Genomic DNA, 11,930 nt, shown 5'->3' on the forward strand with positions numbered 1-11,930 from the left:
TATTACAAAGACCAAACCTCCTATTTTTCCCGGAAGGCTCCAGAACACCGAAGAAGAGTCGGAGAGGGGCCAGAGGGCCACCACACCATAAGGCGGCGCGGCCTGGCCCGGGCCGCGCCGGCCTGTGGTGGGGAGCCCCAGTGCCCCCCTGCGCCGCCTCTTCGCCTATAAAATCCCTTTCGACCTAAAAACACCGTACCACTTGACGAAACTCCAGAAAGACTCTAGGGGCGCCGCCACCATCGCGAAACTCCAATTCGGGGGACGAAGTCTCTGTCCCGGCACCTGCCGGGACGGGGAAGTGCCCGGAAGCCATCTCCATCAACGCCATCGCCTCCATCATGCTCCGTGAGTAGTTCCCCCATGGACTACGGGTTCTAGCTGTAGCTAGTTGGTATTCTCTCCCCCATGTACTTCAATACAATGATCTCATGAGCTGCCTTACATGATTGAGATTCATCCGATGTAATCGGTGTTGTGTTTGTCGGGATCCGATGGATTGTTACGTTATGATTGTCTATCTACAAAGTTTATGAAGTTATTGTTGCTGGAATCTTGTTATGCTTAATGCTTGTCACTAGGGCCCGAGTGGCATGATCTTAGATTTAAGCTCTATACTTATTGCTTAGATTGTATCTACAAGTTGTATGCACATGTCGTTGTCCGAAACCAAAGGCCCCGATGTGACAGAAATCGGGACAACCGGAGGGGATGGCGGTGATGTGAGGGACACATGTTTTCACGGAGTGTTAATGCTTTGCTCCGGTGCTCTATTAAAAGGAGTGCCTTAATTTCCAGTAGATTCCCTAGAGGCCCGACTGCCACCGGCTGGTAGGACAAAAGATGTTGTGCAAGTTTCTCATTGCGAGCACGTACGACTATTATTGGAAAACATGCCTACATGATTAATGATCTTGATATTCTGTCTTAATGCTATTTCAATCCTATCAATTGCCCGACTGTAATTTGTTCACCCAACACTTGTTATTGGAGAGTTGCCACTAGAATAGATAGCTGGGAACCCCGGTCCATCTTTTATCATTATAAACTCGTTCTACATGTCATTGGAAGTAGTATCAACTATCTTCTGGTGCCATTACTCCTGTGTTACTATTACTGCTCCTGTGTTACTGTTACTACTGCTCTCATATCACTGCTACTTTCACATCACCCCTGTTACTAGTGCTTTTCCAGGTGCAGCTGAATTGACAACTCAGTTGTTAAGGCTTATAAGTATTCTTTAACTCCCCTTGTGTCAAATCAATAAATTGGGTTTTACTTCCCTCGAAGACTGTTGCGATCCCCTATACTTGTGGGTCATCAATAACCACAACTTTGGAGAAGTGTTTGAAAGAGAGACGACAAGCACGGGGAGACCCTCAAGGTCGTCCACCCGATTCAGGCAATCCTATAATGAGGACCTCATCGCACCGAGCTTCGCACCCGAAGAGGACAATGGAGTCCCTAACGCTTCATCCTTCCCATGTTATGACTTTTTGAGTAATGCAGGGTTGTTGGATGATTTCTTGACCCTCGTCGGTAAGGCAAGTTTAACCACCTACATGGGAGATGAGAGTGAGCAATACTACATGCTCACTAAAATCTTTGTGGAGAGCTTCAAGTTCAACAACAAGCACTATCACCCGATAGTTGCATTCAAGATCTATGGTAAACCTATTACTATGAAGTTGGAAGATTTTTGTGCTGCATTAGATATTGCCCCTGTAGGTACAACAAAGAAGATTGAGGACAACCCCAAGGAATTGCTGGAGCTCTATCGAGTAATCACCAATGATGATTGTCGCACCATTCAGCGTGGCAAGATAAGAAACATTCAACTCCCCGCCATTAAGTATTTTGCTTATTACATTGCTACTAGCATTCTTGGTAGGGAGAACACTAGTAATATTTCTAGCTATCATCTTGCTTTCTTAATTGCTGCACTCACTGGGGACACACCTTATCATCTTGGTGCTCTTGTTGCTCGCCGCTTGTCTAACAAGGGGCCTATATTTGGAGGAATTATTGCATCGCACATTTTAGCATATCTAGATCTTCCTCTTAACCCTACTGATGTGAAAATAACTCCTATGAGGCTTGATATTGCTGCTATGAAGAGTCATCAATTTATTACAGCTGACTCTAGTTTAGATAATATTGTCTATAGAATGTTGTTTGCTGATGGGGAAGAGAGGGAAATCCTTTTGCCGCAGCCAGATTTGTTCAGTATTGACAAGAAACCATGGTCGCGCTCTAAGGAGGAGGTGGATGAGCAATTGAAGATACAAGGCTTCCACCAGCAGCATGACTCCGAGGACGCCGAGCCCTCCTACGACTACACCGTCACGTATCCGGGTGCTTCTTCCAGCACATACCAGGAATATTATTCATCTTCGTCGTACTACGGAGGTGCTACTTCATGGGCACCATGGGATTGATCTCCACTTAGGCCAAAAGCCTAAGCTTGGGGGGAGGTATACCGGCATCACTCATCCTTTGCATATTATGTTTTCTGGATACTTGTATATACTTGTTTAGTTTCTTTGACTGGTTTTCTAATAAGAGGAAGATGATATTTGGGGAAGTGCTGATTGAAAACAGATTCTGGACTGTTACCAAAAAAATTCTTAAAAATAGCCAGAACGTTATTTTACGAAGCCAATTTTTGTGCATGTTCCCCAGGTTGTTATCTAACTTTCATTAGTTGAACACTTTTCGAGCTGAGCAGCGGAAGAATTTCTTAAAAATCGATTATTGTACTGCTGTCAAGTTTGACGAATTTCTGCTGCTTTGTGTTTATGTGACTTCTTTGGTTTTCATTTTCTTGTTTTTGCTTTGTTTCTTTCCCAAAACACAAAAAGACCAAAAATATTTCTGTTGTTTCTCTTCACCACTTGTTTACTTTCAGTTTCTTGCTTTAATTTTTCTTTATTTGCTATCGTTGGTTTGCTATAAGAAAATCCAAAAAGATTTTGCTTTGTTTGCTTGTTTCCTTTTGTTCTTGTTTCTAATTCGAAAACACCAAAAATATTTGCTGTTCTTCTTTGGTTTTGTAAAGTTCATTACGAGTTCAATGGTCTTTGGTGGCTGGAGCGTGGTTTTCATTCAATATTATTCAAGCTACACAAGTGAAAAGGCAATAATGACGATATACGACGATCTGACTGTGGTGAGAGGCTGGTATGAACTCTATTTGTTTTCATTTTTGTACATATACTCATCCATGTGAGCGTGCTTAGTTGGTTCATGTGAGGTATATGTCGTTTAAGAAAGTCTAGTAGTTCATGATCTCTCATGATTAGCTCCAATTTATTAATATGAGTAGCATGTCATAAATATTTGCTTGCATTGCTTTATTCATAGATAGGTATGATATTGTGGTATCCTCCTCTGAATAATTCTCTTGAATCAACTTGGCACATGCTCACGCATGCATGACTGAACAAAATGTCAATTAAGCCTCGATGATTTACTTTACCTCAGAGTTCTTGTTTCACTTTTATGCCTCCGTTAATTTATTTTATCGCAAGCATGATTATGACAATTACTGCTCTCTTGATTGTCGCTTCCCAGTCTATTGCTAGCCTTCACTTGTACTGAGCGGGAACGCTGCTCGTGCTTCCAAACACCTGAAAACCAAGTTATTCCAGAGTGTCCACCATTGGAAAAAGCTCGACATACCTGGCCAGAGGAGTTGCCGAGCGTGCTATGGAGTATACGAACAACACCAAATACAGCGACACAAGAAACTCCGTTTTTTCTGGTCCATGGAGCTGAGGCGATGCTTGCCGATAGGGATAGAACACAATTCCCGAGAGTGGCGGAATTTAATGAAGAAACCTCGAGAAAGGCACTGAAAGATGATGTTGATGCACTCGACGAAGCTCGAGACGAGGTATTGTCAAGGGTAACCAAGTACCAGCAAGATATGAAAAACTACCACAGTCGACGTTTGCGACCAAGATCTTTTCAGGTAGGCGACCTGGTTCTTCGCTTACGCAAAACAGCCATGAAAAACTCGAGTCGCTATGGATAGGCCCATACATCGTCACAGAAGTAATTGAAGAAGGAGCATACAGGATAAAGGACAAGAAGACAGGGATTGACGAGCCAAATCCTTGGAACGTGGCGCAGCTTCGGCGTTTTTACGCCTAAGTCGAAATATAGTCCTTTATGTAAACATATAATGTACTGAAACGCTCGCGAGTTTTCAGACGCACTCTTTTCCTTTCAGGGCACCGAGTGGGGCTGGAAGGTTTTTAATGAGGCGGACTCGCGGTGCTGCAATATAGTAAAGATATTGGTGATATACATCTTTTTCTTCGACAGGCTCGGGGGCTCGCAACCCGCAAGTACAATATGTATACTCAAGTCTCTACAATATACAAACTTCAAAGATATTTTTCCTTGGTCTAAAAAACCTCGCAAACCAACCAAAATAAAAAGAAATAGCTGCCGACAAAACGCTCGGGGGCTACTCTTATCAGAAGTTTTGTTTATACTTCTGATAAGAGGTAAACGCGGACGATAAAATATAGAGTTCTTCATCAGTAATGCAAGTTGAGCCTACAGCCAAGTATAAATACTCGACTGTAGCCTCGAGGGTTACTCCCATCGGGAGCGCTGGTCGCGCACCCGATAAAGATGGAAGAAATCGAGAAGGGGACAATATAGCGACAAAGATGTTAAAACGGTGAGCCTACAACCAAGTACAAGCACTTGGTTGTAACCTCGGGGGCTACTCCCATCGGGAACGCTGTTCGCGTGCCCGATGAATTTAGAAAAGGCATGGTGAGCATATTTCGAGTTATACAAATAACTCTTCATATACTCCTATCGGGAGGACGAGATAAAAATATACAAGTCATCCAATGACTCGAATAAATGTGCTATTCCAGTAGCCGAAAAAGGCACTCGACAATATATTCTCAGAGCGCCTCAGTTGCGAATTAATCTCTGAATGCCGCAAAACGTTGCGAAGGTAAGTCCCCATGATCCATCCTGTGCGGCGTGGCACCGCCTCTGACGGCGCTTTGCTACTTTTTCCGTATCAGCAGATACGAAGAAAAATCCTAACGGACGCGTTAGGTACCCGATAAAACATGACTGGAATTCGGCATCTGATAAGACCTTAAGCGGCACATGTCGAATTACGCTAGTATTCCGAGATCATGTCCAGGGACGTGATTTTGAAGTAGGTTTTTGTGGATTGCCACAAGAGCAGTTAACTAGTACCTGATCCGTCATATGAACTAGCCCCAATTACCGTTATCCCTGTACAATATACGACTGTTTAATTAGAGTTATGTGTTAACTCGAAGAAGTTATATGATAATTGTAAAGTTGGAGATTTTCCCTGATTCTCCGTTTCAAGCAAAATCTCGGGGGCTACTGACATAGGCATCCCTGATGGGCCTGCCGAAGATGGTACCCGGGGTTTACTGAAGGTTCACGAGTCGAAGAATATGAAGCTCGGAAGCCCAATTAGTTGTTGATAAGGAAAGATAGAATTGTATTAGGAATAAAGAGATTTGTAACTTTACGGGTTGAACTCAAAGAGTCTCCCGGAATCTGTAAACTTGTGTAATACGAAACCCTCGGCTCCGCCTCCTATATAAGGGGGAGTCGAGGGACAAAGAGATGATCGATTTCATTGTCAACACAACCCTAGTTTTCGTAGCAGTCGAGTACTTTTCCGGCTGAACCTTCGAGATCTACTTGCCCTTTACTTCCCTGAAAACCCTAGTCTACAATTTGTAGGCATTGATAAGTTAATCCCTTGTCATACATATAGCAACGGCCGCCTCGGCATCCGACCACCTGAACGTGTTCTTCAAGTAGTCCACTTTGGCAGCGAGGTTCTCCTTGGTGCGGAATCCGATAGCCTGGAGCGCTTGCGCGAACATCCCAGAGCCACGGGGCACACCTAGAGTACCTTCGGTGATTGCAAACATCGTCCCGACACGCTCCGGGTCGGAGGTCAGCATCCACTGCACGCGAACGCACAGCTTGCGAATCTCAGCGTCGCGCAGCCCACACTCACGCAGGAACTCGGTGTTGGGCTTGACAGCCTTGTCGAGGTCGGGCGAGAGAAGGTAGGAGTTGGTCCTCAGAGCCCGAAGGAGGTTATCGGCGGAGCCAAAGAGGGGCAGGTAGTGCTGCAGCTTGGAGACGATGGTTTTACTTCGAAATTGCCTGGGGACGAGCGGGGGGAGGCGCGCGATGTCGGGACGCGAGAGGCCGAGAGCGGCGATGGCCACGACTTTGGGGGACAGGGTTTTGTCAACCTTGGCGCAGAGGAACTCGGGGTCCCTGGCGATGAGGATGGCGACGTCGGCACTAGAGAGGCCGAGGCCGGCGAGGTAGGCGCGGACGGCGTCGGGCTTGGAGGTGGAGTTGAGGTGGTAGAGCTTCGTGGAGGCCCTAAAGGCGTCTCTCGAGGTGAGACCGCAGGTGTCGACGAGGTAGTCGTATGTTATTTATCATATATGTTGTAGCTACAATAATTACTAATCTGACGGTTTGGGGAGTTCTGTGCGGAGCACCTGCCCTGTACATGCAGAATCTATCAGCTTCCTTTCCGTAGCGCATCTTGTCAATGTTTTTGCACATCGACAAATGGAACCACTCAAAGCTCCTGACCGCAGCTTGTTCTTTCAAGATTAAAACCTGCCCTCTTGCAAACATACCACATCATACAAATTAGTAAAATGATTAAGCGAATACCAGTCAGCACTGTCAGAAGCAACTGAAAATAATCTTGGATGAAGAGCATGTCGAATATCTTCTACTGACAGATTGTTGACCTCGTTAATCAAATCTAACCGCTCATCCTTATCTAATGGAATGATCTGGGTGCACTTAACAATTACACTTCAGGCCAAAAAAAATTACCCGTAACAAATACTGTTTTGGAAAAAGAGACCACTACCTCTTTTATCTATACTTCAAAATTAGTGCAGTTTTGTGAAAATACGAAATATACAAAACTGTAGTTTTTGATGAAACCAAACACCTCAAAGTATTCAATACCATGGTATTTTCAGAAACCAAGAATACTTTGAAAAAACGTTGTTACCAAACACAGCCTTAGTCCATTAGTACCGCTAATTATCTATGAGAAAATCACCCCAAACTGCTCCCGCCTTCATCCACATCCTTCCCCCACGGAACTCGCCGCCTATGCAATCCGCCCCTAACGGGCTCCCACACGCCGCCTCTATTCCACCGTGTGCCAGGGACATAGAAGATCGGCGACGCAGAACCCAGCTACCTCGGCATTCGTTCCCGCGGCTAGGCCCATCTTCCTCGCGACGTCGCCTTCATCATTCCTCCGAGCGGCTGGAGACGTCGCAGAGTCCGCAGCTCTGTTCCTCAGTGCGGCCGAGGGACGGTGTCGCCGCCTCCGCCGTTCCTCCATGCGAGTGGAGACGCAGACGTTGCAGGTTTTCCTCAGCACAGGCGGGGACGATGAAGACGCTGACACCCTTCCTCCATGTATCCAGGATTGAAGCTTTCCTATGAGATCGATGATCTGAACCTCTCTGGGTCGCAGCAACATCGCCTGCAGTTCGATTCCAGATGCTAGAGGTGAGGAACATCGATTGGGTGTCTTTCTCAGTTTGTTGAAACTACAAGTTTATTTGTTTGTTACTCCAACTCGGGCGCTGGGAATCCTTGTGATTTCATTCTTGCTATAATTCTGAAACTTGGTACTCATTTACTATAAATATAGTATATAATATGTGGTAATAGTAGCAAGTTAGCCCTCTATTGTGATTTTAAGCTATGTCGCCTTCGTGACCGGGAAGCTGCTGCAACACAATCACCACGTGATGAAGCTGGTGAACGCTGGCTAGGTGAGATCAAACCTGTTGTGCTATCCAATACAATACAATCCATTCCATTTACATATTCAACGATTTTGCTTATTTTTCTGTACATTTTGAGCAGCAACATGTGTTTGTGGGTGTCGACAGCCTGAAGTGGGAGTAGCAGAAGCGTGGCAGCGGGAACAAAAAGGGGGAGGGCCAGGTGGTCAAGGCCATGGGCGGGCTTGGGTTCAAGGTGTGGAACCATGGCATGTTCAAGACACATGTGTGCAGCAAGCAGGAGAAGGCCGGGGCATGTCAGTATAGCGACCAATGCAAGTTTGCGCACGGCCAGTCTACAAGACCCAAGTCTATCGCATGGTCATCGGACGGTATGTATCCCCATCATGGTATCCTTCCTCCATTGTAGGTGCGTTAGAATAGTGGGGTACTTGCATGGTAGATGTTTACTGATCTTTTCCATGATTGAGCGTATAGCTTACTTCGTAAGGGTAATGGTTAATCAACGTCGTGATTTCTTAACTGTTGATAGATCCTAATTTCTTGAGCTTCTGACAAGTACCTGTAAATTGGCAGGAGATAACAGATCGATCCAGTATGATGGGAGGATGGTGAGGACGCCCTGAAGTTGATTTTCACCAATGCAGAATCCTCTCCCCACAATGCATGGATGAGTACACGAACATATGTCTGCACTGCTGTTCGACAATATTACTGACAGGCACACAATAGATATTGAACCTGGTTATCTGGAAATTATCAAGGTAAGCTGCATTTTACTATCAGCACTTGTGGTTGCACAAACCAAATTCCATTTTTTGAAGCATTTTGACTTCTCCGTTTTGTAGAATTAATTCAGTGTGCAATCTGTTAGCTGTAGGGAGTAGTGTGATAGAAACTAAACCTGCAACAATCGGACATGAAGTTTTATTTGTGTAGGATATCCTATACAACTTGTATAGTATAGCACAACGTGCTATTCCAAGTTACCACAATATATTCTTTCTTATTTTCTTAGAAGTGTTCTGCAGGTAATTATTGTTGCAAGCTCTAAGTTCTCAAGAACAGAAATATGTGTTTTGTCCTCTGCTGACTCTAATTATCTGCTACATAAAAAAAAAGTTCACCTACTATGTGCTTGAAACTTTTTGTAAGAAGAATTTTCAAACATTAATTTTACGTGTATGTATGAACCCCTTTAATTTTACATGCACATTATTCACAATAAGCAGTGGTTACCATAGGTACCGCTGAAAGCAATTGCTAGCTACAGACCTTTGGTCTTTCTGGTCGTGATAATCAACATACATGATACTACGGAAATACCAATTGTATCGCACAAGTGGTTTCTTTCCCGCAGCAGGTTGCTATGTCTCTTTGGTATTTCGTGGGATGATAGTGTAAGCATATCTTCATTTATTCCTTTCTCAGCCTTAAGAATGGTACCCATCATCATGCTTTTTGTCAGAAAATGAAATGACTTCTCTGTTGTAGTTTGAAACTTGTTCAGCTATTTTGCATGAATATGGATTTTTTTTATGTTCCATTTGACCAGTACATGGGCTTTTTCGACTTAAACTATGTGACGAAATTTCATCAATACATGTTATTCGTTTTTGCCTATTGGTATTGGATGTTCTCTGCAATCAATACAATGGTTGACATTTCTTAAATTATACTGTAGAGGATATGATTCACGGTTAGATGTCCTGTTTGATCAACACGCAGGTTGATTTTGCTTAAATTATAGCAAATGTTGTTCGATTTGGCGTATTAATGTAGGGTGAAGTCCCATCTGGTGCTGACGAGATGAACAAGGCGGCACTGGTGATGAATAAGCTGTGTCTTTTGGGTTGCCTACAACATCTGCTTCGACTCTTCTGCGTCAATACCACACCATCAAAAATAATAGGCTTAACCAGATTGGAATGGTGTAGTTCCTTCTGTTGGAAATTTCTCTTTTTTTGTCTGTCATACTTCTACTTAGTCGTAGCCTTGGCTATGAAAGAAAACGAAATCAAGAACCGCAACAGTAGCACATGTATCTTTTGGCTTCCTAGCATTATATAACCCGGTATTTTTTTTTGAAACTAGGCAAGAGGCTTGCCATTCATTGATATAGGAGAAGAGAATGACCAGTTTATGAGGGAAACCAGCAGAAAACCGATACAACACAACACAACACGCCGACCCCGAGGCCGCGCACCACACGAGCCGACGGCCTAGCCACCCCAGTGGCCAAGGCCGACACCCTAAAACACCTCAAAACGCAACAAGGCGGAGGCAAAAACACGGAGCCGCCGGATAACCCGGTATTTTGAGAGGTTTATCTAGGTTTTGCACAATATATTTGGTAACATGGTGATGATCAAATAAGTACAGAACATCACATGGATGAAACAATATTATCGAGCGAAATAAAAATACCATGGGTTCATTAATATTTTTAATTTATTTATTTTTATAGAACATCTGTTTTCTGTTCTACTATGCATTGAAAATATAAATATAGTGTTTGACATTTGTGCACACTTACTAGTATTTTATTGACCAAAATAATGGTCAAAGAAATTTCTTAAACTACGTGCACACCTGTTAAGCCAATCCGGAGAGAGTATGTAAAACATTTGAGGTTAGTCTCGTTTGTGCGTGATTGGTCATTGTATTAATTAACGCACAACTGCCAGTGATAAGTATGTATTACTATTACCCACCGCCAAGTAATGTCTAAAGTTCCTCTAAAAAAAGTAATGTCTAAAGTATAAAACGATACTTTTTTTTGGAGCAAGCAGGAGGGCAAGTATAAAATGATACTAATGATCCTAATAGAGGCAAATTATAGGTCGAATTTGTATCACCATACGACTTTCCTTCTTACACTTAATTAGGAAGGTGATAAATCGTGATGACCACAAACTCTAATCACAGCAGAAAAGTAGTGTCACACGGCAACCCCATCTCAAGTGAGTGACTTAGATGGAATTGTCACGTGCAATTAATCCAGGGACCAACTTATTTCCTGTTATGGGCCATACCACATTTTCGGCACGCAAGTTAAACTGTGAGCAACTCACGATTGTAGCTGAACTTACTTTTAAAAGTTAAGGTGCTAATTTCAATTTGTCAAAAATCGACACAGTCGTAACTAATGCCGACTCTTCCTAAAACAAGACTCCCGGGGAGGACTTTTCGTTAAAGTTTGTTTATGGTGCTGATATGGTGTGTGAGTGAGTGTTTCGTCAGATCCCGGCAATGGTCGGCCAATTATTGGTTGCCGGTTCGTCTGTCCCTTGGTCCTCCATGAACGTAAAGTCTGCCCCAACGTGCATCATGCATCCATCGTACATGTCTCGACATGGTGACGTGTGTTACATCTGTTGCCTCAAGTGCACCAAGAAATAAGCGCATCTTCAGCGACTTGATGAGACTGATGCTGTCCATTTTAGCCCGTGCGGATAGGATGGCACGGAAATCTCAATCTAATGGCCCGGCACAAAGAGATCAAGAAGCGCATACCAATCTATTCCAGATCCAAATTTAGACATGGAATGCCTAAATTTGAGTATGTGTCGGCTTGTGGATCACACCAAGGCTCCGTATTTCAATATCAAACACAAGGATGCCATCTCTAGAAAGTAACCAATAAACTCTATTCCCAATAAGGATGACGGGCCTTCTCTCATCAATCATATCAGTAGTCACTGTTGAGGTAATAGTTCCCCAGACAACAGACGAGTCATAGAGGCAATCAAAATGCATCTACTAGTATCCATAGGACATCAAAACGAATTTAAATGGGCTAGAGAAGTAATCTCCATGCACATGCCCATCCTCGGTGTCAGCGCACAACACTATGCAGAATGCCATAACCAGAAAGTCTCTTTTTTAAGATTGAGGATCTAGGGCGGAAGAGGCACACGGTTTTTTGGCCAGTGAAGGGATCCCACACGACGGCCTCACGCCGACACTGATTGAGCAGGATGATGAGGCCATGGTGGAAGCCAAGGAAGCGCCAACGTTTTATGGGGCTGGTGCTATTGGGCGCGTCAAACCGCTCAATAGGGATGCGGTCAGGCTTCGTGTCGATCCCCGTGAAGA

The sequence above is a fragment of the Lolium rigidum genome, chromosome 2 (genome assembly GCF_022539505.1).
Source record: "Lolium rigidum isolate FL_2022 chromosome 2, APGP_CSIRO_Lrig_0.1, whole genome shotgun sequence".
Lineage (NCBI taxonomy): Eukaryota > Viridiplantae > Streptophyta > Magnoliopsida > Poales > Poaceae > Lolium > Lolium rigidum.